At 44.2% G+C, this 14,108-nt stretch overlaps 3 long non-coding RNA genes across 4 annotated transcripts in view; all 3 read right to left on the bottom strand.

Moving 5' to 3' along the window:
• Positions 1-14,108, bottom strand: part of LOC145660092 (uncharacterized) — a 302,422-nt gene that overhangs the window by 97,265 nt on the left and 191,049 nt on the right. The gene's annotated exons all lie outside the window — the stretch shown is intronic.
• Positions 3,920-5,170, bottom strand: LOC145643482 (uncharacterized). Its single transcript, XR_014115915.1, has 3 exons — positions 5,090-5,170; positions 4,244-4,354; positions 3,920-4,028 (listed from the first exon to the last, which is right to left on the bottom strand). It is a non-coding gene; the product is annotated as an uncharacterized LOC145643482 (long non-coding RNA).
• On the bottom strand, positions 12,352-13,742 carry LOC145660055 (uncharacterized). Its single transcript, XR_014126251.1, has 3 exons — positions 13,602-13,742; positions 12,938-13,260; positions 12,352-12,581 (listed from the first exon to the last, which is right to left on the bottom strand). It is a non-coding gene; the product is annotated as an uncharacterized LOC145660055 (long non-coding RNA).

Below are 14,108 nucleotides of genomic sequence, written 5' to 3'. Positions count from 1 at the left end.
CTTTGAATGTACATTTACTGTGTGTGTAAAATTGTCTTTCTCCAAGTCCTTCAGATGTGGATCTGGCCATCCTGCAACAGCTGTGCATGTTTTGTGTGTGTGTGTGTGTGTGTGTGTGTGTGTGTGTGTGTGTGTGTGTGTGTGTGTGAGTGAGAGAGCGAAAGAGAGAGAAAGAGAGAGAGAGAGAGAAAGAAAGAGAGAGACAGTGTTAGTTATGTATTGTTAAACTGATAAACAGTGCTCCAAGTTTGCTAGGAGGAAGAGGTGCTTGCTGGGAAACTGGACTGTCTTTGTGATATTACAGTTTTTTGCAAGACAAAAACTGGGACATGTGACACAATAATTGAAACCACTAACTCATGTAGCCCATCTCCTGACCTGTTATACTAAACCAAAAGCACCTTTCCTTTACACTCATTTTGTATTTCTAAAACACATTTTTTCAATACATTAAACACAATTCTCTATATTGGACATATCATTCAACAGCACAGATTTCAGTGCCACTTAACGGGACAAGTCGGCGAAGAAACAAACTTACTTTATTCTCCCTTAACCCGGGTGGACAAGACATGTTTGGAGTCCGTATTTTGCTCCTTTAGAACAAAAGCTGCTAACATTGCTAACAAACACTGGAAGCCAACAGCAACGATAGCTTATAGGATTTGTAAATAAGTCAGATAGCGAGCTACATGTCCTCAAACCTCATCCAGGTCACTTCCCGGTGACGTGTTTCTTCACTTGTCTAGTTCACAGTGAGTTATACGACACACCGACTAGTCTGGGAGATATTTATTAACACTTGGATGCTGTTTGACCGGCTTGAGAGAAGTTTGTGGACATGTATTTACGAAGAAAATATTTTAGTTGCTGTTAACTTCCAGTGTTTGTTAGCAACGTTAGCATTTAACATCTTTTGTTCTAAACTAGAGGCAAAATTTATTGGTCAATAGACCGAATCTGGGGTAAGTGGTTAGCTGCTGCTCTCTGCTGATCCCAGATATAAATACCTTTGTGTAAATGAATGTGTGAGGATGACAACACCTGTAGAGAGAAGGTAACACTCACCATCAGCAGCGTGGAGCACAAGGAGCAGATAAACACACACCTGCATTCTTACTGAGTTACACACACTACACACAGCTACAGCAGGACTGCTGATACACACCATACACACTCTTCAATACAGTCTACTGAATGACTTCACAAGAACACTTATAGTGGAGAGGAAGTGTATTCAAATGAAACTCTGACAAACTAACCTCAACACAACACACACACCAAATATAGAGATGCGGTCGGTTTTGTAAGTTGTCATGTGGTATGTCCTCTTTCTTCCTTATCAGTCAGTGATCTATCAGATATTCTCGCATTGTGAGTGAGGACGGTCTCATTCTTAGTTAAGCGGCTCCGTCCTTTGCCATAGACACACGATGTAGAAGCTCAGGGGGTGAGACCCAACATGACCTCCCTCAGTGTTGTTTGGTCATTTCATTTCACTACGACAAGTGTATAGCATCTTAATGTGAATATGTGCAGTTTTTAAAGTTAATAAACATTTTGGTCTCAAAACAGCTTATGAACGCCCCAGAAGAAGGAGGAGACTGTTCTGGTCTGAGAGCTCAGGATGTCTGACGTCTGCTGTGGTTTCATTTCTCACAGTTCCAACCAGTGGGCAGTGGGTACCAGATCAGAGTCTAAAGCCCATTTTAGACCAGAAGTGACAACCGTGCTGCTTCTGCACCTCTGCAGCTGAGCTGTGGTCACACACTCACAAGCTCAACTTTCTTCTAGTGTATTTTTTGCCTTAAGCCATGACAGGCTTATCAGTGGTTTCTAGCTAGAAATAGTACAAAATACTACATTTATTCTGTAAAGTGTAGTGTAATAATCAAAACAGCACAACTCTGACTGCTGGGTCTATTCTAATGTGAAATTGGGACAAAGGATGATGTTTTAAACACAGACTAAAACTAGGACTAGGCTCCAGGGTCTAGGCTCAATGGCAGGTCCAGTTTGAATTTAATTTAGTACAAAACAGGTTTAGTATGAGTAGGACTGGTTTGGTTACTGATAATTTGGGGAACTTCACTGAGAAAAGGGACTGCTCATGTACTACCAAACCATGTCTATGTTCAAAGGCTGATTAACAGAGTTTATCAAAGTTCAAATAGGTTCTTATTGTGAGTAATGCAGGTTTTTGTTGTTTGTTTTTGACTCATTCAGTAAATCCAGAAATTCATATTACTCTCAAAAAATCTTAAAGAACTTTTCTGCATAAGCAATGGTCCACAACAAATTATTGTGATGTGGAAACTGAAAAAGCAAACAAAAAGCAGGTCCTCTCACTATCTAGAAATTCTTGAATGTGTGTGTGTGTGTGTGTGTGTGTGTGTGTGTGTGTGTGTGTGTGTGTGTTTGCATGCTTATAGACTCTGGAGACATAAAGCAGACAGCATTCTGTAGTGACAGTGCATAATAGTTCAAAGTATATTTACCAATAAAACAAATTTGATACAATGAATAAAATATTAAGTACACAGGACATCATAAGGTAGTGCAAACATAAAATATATCAAGCCATGAAAAAGTAATGCAAAAATGTGTATGTGTGCAAGCTTTGAGGTGATTAACTCTATAAACTGCATTTTAAAACTATAAACTTAGAAGGAAGAGTTTGAGAATAAGAGTGAGGGGATAATATATCTGTTTGTTTTTCTCCTCTACATCAGACTCCACCCCCTTTGCTTTATAATGAGCATGTGTGTCTCCTGTGTCTTTCACAGATGCAGCATCATGGTCAGTGTGGGGTTGTGGGATACATTACAAAAGAAGAAACAACCAGAGTCCTCACAGGTCAAAGGACATGATGGCACTGTGTGTGGTTTTGTATGTCTCCGTAAAGCTGGTGATGTGAACTTGAAAAGAAACATAAGAGCTCTGGCCAAGTTCATTTGCTCCCAGTTCCTCTCTGCTGGGTGGACATTAGGGTCTGGAGTACTGAAGTAATGCTGTGAGAGTTCTGGAGTCAGTGTATGTCCACAGTGGTAGTGGAGATCTAGGTGTAGAGTTGTCAGTGTGTGCTGGGAGGTCAATGGTGTTTCCATAGAGACAAGGATGCTCAGTTTGTTTTTTCTCTTTACTGTACTTCCTCTCACTAAAGGTGAGTGTGAAATTCTCTCTTAATGCTGAGTGACATGAAACTACATATATGTGATAATCTAAAAATGTTATTAAAGTGAGTTGAATCATTCAAGATTTATTTGGCCGAATTAGAATTATAACCTGGCTGGTCTTAGAATGAAAAATATGATTAAACGGTCCAGAATGCAAACAGACTATATCTTTGCATGAAGTAAAGTTTATTAATCAAAAATAAATCAAAAAGTCAAAAAATATTTCAGAAAATGAAAAGACAGGTTGGGGAAAATGAAGGGAAAAAAGAAATACAAAATAAATTGGTAAAAAGAGCTGGGAACATTTAAACAGTAGGGCTAATTTTGTTGGAGCGCCTGGCACAGGACAAAGTGCTTTTTATAGCCTGCCATGTTCGTCTGAAGAAGATGCGTACTCTCTTCAACTTCTTGCATTCTGAGCCTTTATATTTGAAATAAAAGTAGAATTTTTAAACTGGTGTCCATGGAGTGGATGTATGTAAACTCTGATTATTAATGTGGTGCTTTGATGCTACTCACCAGCTGGGGTGTTCTCCACTTTAACTGCCTCTGTAATAGATTCTGCTACTCCACCCAGATCCTCTCTTACATCTACAGATGTTTTTTTTCCCCAAAAAAATCAATACAAATGCAATTACATAATAAAGTACAGGCACATATTTAAAGTGAACAAACATCATGTCCTACTGTGTGTTCTTAATGGAAAGCTAGATTTTTGCAAGAAAGTACATCTGCACCTTCTACATGGGCGCTGTGGTCCAAAGAGCAAATCTCTCCCGTTGACTCTGTGATCATAAAGTGTTCAGCAGTTCTGCTCGGGATGGTACGAACCTCCTTACAGTCCTCCCGTTTCTTGGGTGAGAAGTGATAAATAATCAGTGATGAATTGTAAAGGAAATGAATCATCCATTGACCCCACCTGGGCAGTAGAAACTCCACTAATGGACAGCATATTTTAGACTACCATCTGTACAAGTCAGGAAAGTGTGAAGGCTAAATAAATAAAACTGTGGATACAGTCTATATAAATCATTAAAATTATAGTATAAAATGATCTAGACACTTACACTTTCTCCCAGATTGGCTGAGTAATGCTGCTTAAACCCAGCAATGGTAGCAGGGTCTCTATGACTCTTGTGTCTTCTGGTAATGATATTAATGAACTTGTCCCTTGGCATCTAGAACGGGCAGAAGAAAGCTCTATTGTATTGAATAATAAAGCTGTTTACTTTCTTTTAAAAAGTCATAACAGTTTGCATGTGTTTTTGGACAACAACAAAAAAAACCTTTATTTTTTAAGAATTAAAGCTTTATTCCTAAGAAGTAATTGCATTCGAAATGAATATTAGGCTTTGATTACAACACAATTTTCTACAAACAAAACTTATTTTACATGCTGCATTTGTGCGCAAGATTACTTTTGTATCCCAGTTTCATATCTCTATATGGAAATGAGCAATCAACGCCTGTAGACTTTGTTTTATATACAGTTATTATGTAACAGAACAAATGGCCACCCGTAGCTCAATTTCTTCTACAAATGTTAATAAATGTGAAACAAAGGTTGTCTGTTGTCCGACAGTGCATAATGGCCACACTCGTGGTCTTACAGAGGCTTTTCTAAAACAAGCGCAGAAGTCACTTTCCCTTGTCTCAGTCAACGTATTTCATCTAATGGAGTTCGGTTACGCGAATATTTTCAGCTACGTCCCATTTATTTAGTTCATTCTCTATTCACTTATTCCGCATTTATAAAATATTTGTGCGGTCCGTTAAATTAAACAAACTCGCTTGACGTAGACAGACGTTTATTAGAAGAACACGAATAACGAACACAGTGGCGCTCACACGAAACAGGCAAGATGAACATGAGCAACGTTGAACACAGCTTACAAACAAAGTGGACCACGTACCTAAACATTAGCGAGAACACAGACCGACAAGGACGCACACACCAACCGGGGTTTAAACACACACAGACATTAGGAGAATAACCCGCTGCAGGTGTGTGTGACTACATAGTCGTGGTTTCACACAAGACCATGAACTCCCACTGCAGGCGGCGGGCCGTACCACGTGACTAGTGGGGCGGGGAGCTCACTATCAGCCCACTAATTAGTTCTCCGTTCAGTCAAAAGTTCTCCATCATTAAAATGTGTGTTCTCATTTTAAATTCCCATATTGGCTACTTGTTTATAATACGATTCCGTTATCAAATATTTAGTATCTGCCTTTGTAGATAAAATTAAATTCTACTTACGTTTTGTTTTCGTTTCTCAGTACCTCTTATGCGTGAAGAATTGTTTGTAGTCTCTGTTGATGTTTTGTCTAAAATGATCGTCATCGGCAAATCCACTCAATAAACTGATCTGGGGTCAGAAATAGAATGACACACATTATGGCATAATGGAGCGCTAAATTCTGTTCAGTGGCTGTTTAGAACAATGACAGAAGTGCAGCTGAAATGACATTATAGTCTCATATCAGAAATCACATTTTAAAATCATTTCCCCCTCTTTATGCTATCATTTTGTTATCTGGCTCAGATTAAAAAATCTCAATAAATAAAGTAAATATAACATATACATGTAAACTATATATTCATTAATTAGTAATCCTTCCATGTAGGTACAATTCACTCACTCTGTGTTCGTTATAATCCAAAGTCATTTGAACACTCATTAAGGATCAAAATGCAACCTAAGCAACAACAACAATAATACATTCTTAAGAAATTATATAATTGTAACTGAAAATTAGGCTTATTGATCACAATACAATGTTCAACAAAACGGCTTATCTTTAGTCTGGTGTTTCAGTACTAAGGCTATGCAGTTATGCAAACACTTTCTTGCATATTATTTTTTAAATATAGATTTTTTAAAAGTGCAGAATTGTAGCCCCAATATAACCTGCATGTGGTTTTACAGGGGCTATTCCAAAATGTGTTTTATAACACAATGTTTTGATCGCATCTTCACAAAGGTTACTTACTGCCGAAAAGAAAAAAGGTTAGCATACATTTAAAAAATTTTCTTATAGCCTATAAAGAACACCCAACCAAACAACCTAGCTACAAAGAGACAAGGATAAAAAACATCATTACATGTATTATATAGGCATACAGATTTCAAATAAATGTGGTAAGTGCAGTGGACAGGATGGAGTCTAGAATTCATCATCTGTTGAGGCATCCGTGGCAACATCCTCATATGGGTCTTCAATGTCTTCATCAGTCTCACCATAACCTGCCACCTTTAGGTGGTGTGTTTCTTTCACAGCTACCAGGTCTGTCTTCAGCTCCTCAAGCTTTGGGAATACAACACTGTGCAGGCCACGGTAAGCTTGAGCAGAAATTCCTGAAGGGTAGTTTAACAAATCAAACTGGGTAATAAAAGCACCATGAAAAAACAATACAAAACAATCTACAATCTAACAACCAAACATCACACCTCATCAAAAATAAACACAAACAAGCTGTAAACACAACATGAATAATTAACTGATCATATTAATAGGGCTTTGAAAAGTAGGATCTAGTGTAGAATCAGGTATGAATGCTGGGAAGCATTTATAAAGTATCTATGAGTATGGCCCTTTCTAGGAAAGATCATCTGTAAAGCAGTTCAAGAATGTATCTGTAACATGAGATCTAACCCAGGACAGCTAAGTGATGACACCACTAGCCTACTGGGTGAGCAACCACACTCTAACAAGGGTGAGTCCCTGTGCAGAAGAGTTAGATCTAGGATCAGGTAAAACAAAAGGAAAAAAAACTAAACACCACGTTGAGCGTGGAAAAAGGGAGAACAAAGGACATGGCGGGAAGAAATGGCAACACCGATGCACTGAGGAAAACCAAACTAAAACTTCCCAAACAAAACCAGAAAACAGGGAGGAACTTTAGTGGCTAAGAAGTCCCTTGGGAGAGAGACAGACTAGAGAGGGGAAAACTGGAGAGGGGAGGGGATGTGTAAAAACACAGACACCCTTGCAGGGAAGAAATGAGGTGTAGCACAGGGGCTCACAGTCATCAATACCTGAAGTTATCAGCTAGGAGCTTTGCTCAAAACCTTAGCAAAGACCCAGCACTGAGTGACTGGGTCACTGGGCTTATATAAGGTCTAGCCCAGCTGTTGGGCATCAAGCCTGATTAGTAGTGTGGTTGACTCAAGGCCTCCCTCTGGTGGCCGGAGGGAGCCTTGGCGTGGTCCCAACCCTTACAGTATTCCCCCCGGAAGGGGCAGCTCCTGATGTCCCAAGGCCAGCCGCACGATCCTGCCAAAAAGCCTAAATGAGTTCACGGTCCAGGATGTGACAGGAGGGGACCCAGGACTGCTCCTCGGGCCCGTATCCCTCCCAGTCCACCAAATACTGGACTCCACCATGAACCTGCCGGACATCCAAGAGATGCTTGACCGTGTACGCCAGTGCACCGTCCACCATGCGTGGACCCGACGGGTCGGAGGAGCCCACCGAACACAATACAGGCCTAAGGTGAGATATGTGGAAAGTGGGGTGGGGGAAGGGCAAGGTGATAAGAAACAGGGTTTACGCGGCGAAGAACCTTGAATGGCCCGATGTAGCGAGGGGTGAGTTTGCAGGTATAACCACACAAAGGCAGGTCCTTGGCGGATAGCCAAACCTGTTGTCCCAGCCGATAAGTCGGCATAACGATTTTGAGCAGCTGTAGCAGATAAGAGAGCCCTGCATGCCCTCTACCAGGCCAAGCAGTAGCGCCTGACCGTCTGCTCAGCAGACCGGACACCCATGTCAGCCTCCTGGTCGGCAAACATGGGCAGAGCATAACCGTACTGGCACTCGAATGGTGACATGTCTAAGGAGGAGTGCCACAGGGTGTTGTGGGTGAACTCTGCCCAAAATAGGTGCTCAGACCAAGGGGATGTGCAGGAAGAGGCCAGATAGTGAAGAGTGCTTTCCAGGTCCTGGTTAACTCTCTCGGTCTGGCCGTTGGATTGGGGATGGAAGCCAGAGGACAAGCTGGCACTCTCACTGAGCATTACACTCCACGTGCTTCTGGCTGAATTGTGCCTGGCACAGTGTAACCTCTCAGGTCTGGCGTGCGGGTCAGTGCAGGAGCAGGGCAGCAGGACCGAGACTCCTGTGTAAGCAGTGACGTTCTCCATCTCCACGTTCCCTGCCAGAGTGCAGACTGAACCACCACAGGCACCCTCTATAAACTTATGGAGACCCAAAAGGAGGCCTTGCTAGTTTTGGGTAGGTTTTGCTGATTTTGATTTCAGATAAAAAGCTAAATGACACCACCTAAATGCTTTGACCCAGATGCTTCATCTGGAGTGATTTTCTGCAGTGATCACTACACTCTCAGAATGGAGAAGTGAGAGAAGCTTGTTCAGAGAGAGTTTTATGTATTACGTGTGTTAACGGCTCAAATAAATCTTATGTTCATAGCTGCAGTTTTAATCTAAATTTAAAATTGCCATCTACTACCTCAGTGCTGACTGCTTGCAACCCTAATGGCATTCATTACAACATGGTGGTGCATTTGAGTAACATCTGGTTAAAGTACTGCTCTAAACATGGCTTAACACAGAAGGTCTGGAACAGTCAAAAGTTGTGGGTTCAGTCTAATGATGACAGTATCACTGTGCTTGATAGAGATTTAACGGTGAGTGCGGTGTCTTTATATTCTCTCCATTTAAGATAACACCTTTACACTCCCCCATCCCCTTCAGTCAGGTGTGATATGAGGAGAGAGAGATTTCCTGGTGAGTGAGCAGTACCCAGCTGAACTCTGTTTCTGCACTGTTCACTCTCACTGGAGATCATTTCCCATGTGTTTCTCTTAGTGTTGTGTTTCGCCCTTGTGCTATCCAATGTGCAGCCTGCAGAAACGTGTGTGTTTTGTAAACATCTCTGTGCGTGCGTTTGTGTGTGTGTTAACAGTTGTTAATGTGTTATTCCCACAGGATGATGTCACTTACTTCACTGTAGTACACAGTCAGAAAAGCAAACCAGCGTCCACTCCAATGGATAATGCAGATTACACAGAATATGCCAGCATCAAATTAAATTCAAATTAAACACACACACACACACACACACACACACACACAAATGCAATCAAGCAAATGGAAAAAAAAAAACAATCATACAAAAACATGGCTGGTAGCCAGTAAATATCAAGTATTTTATTTGTTTCATCACTGTAAATGCCTCATTAGGGGTTAATCTGCTGAAAGGTGATTTGAATACTTCTGTGAATTGTTAGCTTTTCTGCATGTAATTTATTTAGTAGTAGTGCTTTTTGCTTTAATGAAATAAAAAATGATGTGTAAATTTTCACGGTACGGCCCCTCCTCCCAGACGTCTCTGTGTGTGTGTGTGCATGTTTGTTCATATGGCCACGTCCTCCCCGTGTTTCACACCTGCTTCTCATTTTGTGTCATTACTGTGCGTGTATACAAGTCTCCTGTTTAGTAGTGGATGTTGTCGGTGATAGGCTAATACAATGTGCTATGTTGTCTGTTGTCTGGCGTTAATAAACGTAACTATTGTCGGCTCGTTCGTGCGTCCTGCCTAGCCTCCATCGTTATATAAATGTGCATATCATTTTATGTCAAGTGTTTTATTATTGACTGTAGCCATTACTTCACTGTGAGAATTTATTTCTGTTTTAAAAATAAAGAGCAAAAGCCAGATGAGTGTGGTTTCTATTTTTACCTGCTTAAAATGACACATTACACCTTTATAGAGGTGAAGCACTAAAATGAGTTTAGACTGTGTACTGAGTTACCAGTCTATAGGTACACCTGCCCCATAGCTATGACTGTAGAATTAGTTTAGGCTCTCTCTCTCTCTCCCTCTATCACAGACTACATCTCTTCCCAGCTCTCCCTCTCTCTCTCTCCCTCCCTCAACTGGCCATTAGCGGCTGTAATTTAGAGCCCTCTGATGCGTGTTATCGGCGGGGCTGCCATTTCTCTCTCCGTTCGTCACCCCTCCATCCCTCTCTCCCTCTTTCCCCTTATCCCTGCGGGTGAGAAGGAAAGTGAACCTCACAAAGACATCTAACAGGCTTCCAAAGAGGGCCTCTCATTGACTCCGAGTCACTCGATAATTAAACACACTCGGCTGTGCGTGCGTGTGCGTGGAATCCCACCCTCCTCTGCCTCTCCGATCCTGCTTAATTCAATAGAGGTCCAATTATCGACTGTACTGCCACTTTGAAATCCCTTTCAATTTATTTAAACTGTAAATGTCTGAGGGTCAGGACCTCTGGTTTCATTCATACAGGAACACTTCACATATCACTCCAGTTAAAGCCAAGATCCAGATTCCCCCATCAGACCACGGCTCCAGTCACGTGACAGGACGTTAGTTGTATTTATTTGTGTATATAAGGGCACAGGGCAGACGTCGTGAATGAGGGTTATTCTATTAGCAGGTCATTTGCTACAAATATTTCAACGGCGACTGGAAATGTATTGTCTGGGCTCAGATCTTTGCTGAAGGACTCGAGAAAGCAAAAAAAAAGAAAATCAGAATTTAAAAGACGAACAGCATGGCCCTGCCCCTCGGCCCCGCCCATGGGCCCCATCCCCTTGCATTACCTAATAAACGTATACAGGTTCTGTCTGTTCTAAGGGTGGGCGTGGCCTCTCCTTGTGCCCTGCTCCGACAACAACCAGCCATTGGCTCTCGGTCCCAGCCTGCTGCTGCATTAGACCTCCCCCTTCTAGAATGATCCAATCACACCTCAGCCTTCGGACCGGCTGGCGCTGGTCAACCTAGCTGTCCGTGCATTTTGCGGGTATGCCGTTTCCAGTAGAATTGTGTGCGTACTCGCGTACGAACGAGGATGCGTGCTCTCACGCTTGTGAGAATCCCTTGCAAAAAGATCTCGGTCTGGGTCCGTGCTCCGGCTGTACCCGCCGGGAACGTGAAAAACAAGGAAGAGCCAGTGAGACAAGCGTGAGACCAGGATGAAACAACCAGGGCCAGACCTCTTCCCGTGGGCCACGAAGGTCCAGGCCATTTTACACATCCACCCTGGATTATGGAAATGACAGCAGGCATGTGTGTGTGTGTGTGTGTGTGTGTGTGTGTGTGTGTGAAGAAGAGAGACAGAGACAAAGAGAGAGAGAGAGAGAGAGAGAGAGAGAGAGAGAGAGAGAGAGAGAGAGAGAGAGAGAGAGCGCCTCATCAGAGCGACAGCTTCAAGAGCCAATCACTGGGCCCACGCCACACAGAGGGACCCGCCCCTCGCACTCGGGGCACTCCCATGCAAGCGCCCTTCTTTCCACCACAGCCACCCGAGCCGCGAAACGCTCCATGAGAAATCGCAATGGGTTGGGAATGGGAGCTCACTTACTTTCCGTATTCCTCGTTGTCCCGGTCGCAGCGGCCGTCCTTGTGCTTCTCCCAGTCCTTTCCATGCCTGCAGGTGGTCAGCAGGATCACATCGTCCCCATTGTGGACGTAGTGCAGAGCGTTCCGGGTCTCTGAGCCGATGCCGGTGAGGTAGCGCTTCCCCTTGAACACCAGCAGGTACCTCTGGGCGGGCGGCACATCGTTGGCCGTCAGCCGGCCCCTCCCGCCGCCCTTCAGGGGGTGCTCCCTGGGGAACAGCGGGATGGAGACGTCGAAGCCGGGTCAGAAGTTCCCTGCGTCGGCGCTGGCCTTGGCCAGCATGGCGTGTCCGGCGTCGAAGCCCAGATCCTTGCCGTAGTCAGGCCAGGTGCCTGAGTAGAGGTTGAAAACCAGGTGGTTGCGCCCCTCGTTCCAGAGCGGCAGCGCCCGGATGCGGCCGCCTGCATCGGGGACGTACTGCGGCGACAGCCGGTCCCGGTCCAACGTGTCTACGCCGAGCACAAAGAGGCCGGCCTCGGCCGGGTCACATGTGCTGTACGGCGACTCCTCAATGGCGGCCAGCACCTTGCGGTAGCCCTCCGACGCGGCCTCGCCCCTCGCCGGCAGGTGCACGTAGACGCAGAAGGCGTGGCGGCAGCGGGAGAAGTCGAAGCAGGTCTCCATACGGCAGCGCCGGCTCTTGTACATGGTCCGGTGGACGTCGCGGCGCTCGTGGGGGGAGGTGTGTTGGTGCAAGAGGAGGGGACCATCCTCCTCATGCTCCGCCCCCTCCAGGTAGGACCGCAGCGGCGGGGGGGCCGGCAGCACCGGGGGGGCCGGCAGCACCGGGCCCTGGGGGAGGCGGGTGTGGAGCTCGGCCACGCGCAGGGTCCAGGCGTAGGCTAGAAGCAACGCGCACGCCCCCGCCGACACCAGCAGGTAACGTTTCTTGGCCTGCAAGTGGACAGCTGGCGAGACGGCGTGACACGGGGACGGCAGGCAGGGGTGACGCTCAGCCTGTAACAAGGACTCCCATACCAGCGCTATAGCATAGTGTCAGAGCACAGGCCACTGTGGATGGGGACACACACACACACAAACACACTTTTTGCTTAAACAAAAGAGAGTTGTTAACCACACTGGTGGTATTTATAGGTTTTCTGGTACAAGTACATCGATTTAGTTATAGGGATGTTAGATATTCATGACATGGTAAAAATGTGTGTGTGTCTGTGTGTGTGTGTGTGTGTGTGCGTGTGTGTGTGTGTGCGCGCGTGCGCCGTTAGTAAAGAGCCACGGCACCGTTTCCACAGCAAGAACAGTTTATCACCCTCTTGAATAACGCGCATGTTTTTGAAAAAACATCCGAGCGAGGTGAAAATAAGTGCACGTGCGCGGAAACCGGTCCGCCGGCAGGTGCCGCTTACCTCGCCTGGGCACGTGTTCACGCGCGGGCAACTTTTCTCGGAGCCCTGGTCCTCAATGCACGTCACCGTCGACCAAGCGGGTCCATTGATAATTAACGCAATGCTGAGGCATTTTTGGTTTGTAAAAAAAAGAGGTAATTTCTCTCTCTGTGTGTGTTTTGTATAGTGTGTATTAGTCTTGTGTCCGATCACCCGCATGATGCTGCCCAGTCCTCCTGCGCTGCCCAGTGTTCGGTCCCCATCCTCAGTAAAGTGATCCTGCAGTAAGAAGTAGTGCTACACAGTGATCCCCCTCAGTACTGTTTGGTCACATCATTTCACTCCTGCACATAAAGTGATCAGAGGGCCAAACTGAATGTGTAGCTTAGCAAATATTAGACAGATCAGACAGGAAGAGCTCTAGACTACATGCTGATCAAAATAAACATTGATCATTTAATCAGGTAAACATGAGGATGGTCTGATATTCATATTATTCATAAAGTACAGGTGGAATGCAGCAGTCTATGTTGTAGCTTTCATACTATTAAGAAAAAACTACTTAAGAGAAGTTGTGAAACAGAACCACTAAAGGAGTCACCAAAGTAAAGACCACTTTGGATGTAGATAGTACAATGTCATCACAACCCAACAGTCATCACAGGAAGTAGAAACATTTTCTCACCTTTTCTGTTACTTTGTTCTTTTTGTTGTTAAAGCTGTCAAAAGCTGTTTAACAACTGTTTGATGATGGTGGATATCTGTAAAGTAACTAATTGAGGCTGTAGGCTAGTGTGCACTGCGCTGTAACAACAACAACAACAAAAAATAAAAACTGTAAAAAGACAAAACCCCCAGCATGGACTGTCTAAGCTTCCTGGCCAATTGATGAACAAATGAGGAATAAATAACACAAACAGAAATAAACAAGTGAGCACATTTCACACGTAGCACCGAGTGCAACCAGATTAGCAATACATATGTCAGGAGGAAGAGGTGCATACTGGGAATTCTCACATCTGTAAACTGGTAGCTATAACTATGGTGGCATCAGAATAACTTGGGACTAAATAAGAAAAGTCTTTAAACTGGAGTCACTGGAGTGAATTTATGCTGCCAGAGTCAGTCAGTGATTGACTGATTAAACCATGAACTTCAGAGCTGGATCACTGTCACTGATGAGGATTTGGAG

The sequence above is a fragment of the Electrophorus electricus genome, chromosome 2 (assembly GCF_041902795.1).
Source record: "Electrophorus electricus isolate QZ-2024a chromosome 2, ASM4190279v1, whole genome shotgun sequence".
Lineage (NCBI taxonomy): Eukaryota > Metazoa > Chordata > Actinopteri > Gymnotiformes > Gymnotidae > Electrophorus > Electrophorus electricus.
Note: the sequence above shows the minus strand (reverse complement) of the source record. Positions and strands in the feature narration are given on the sequence as shown.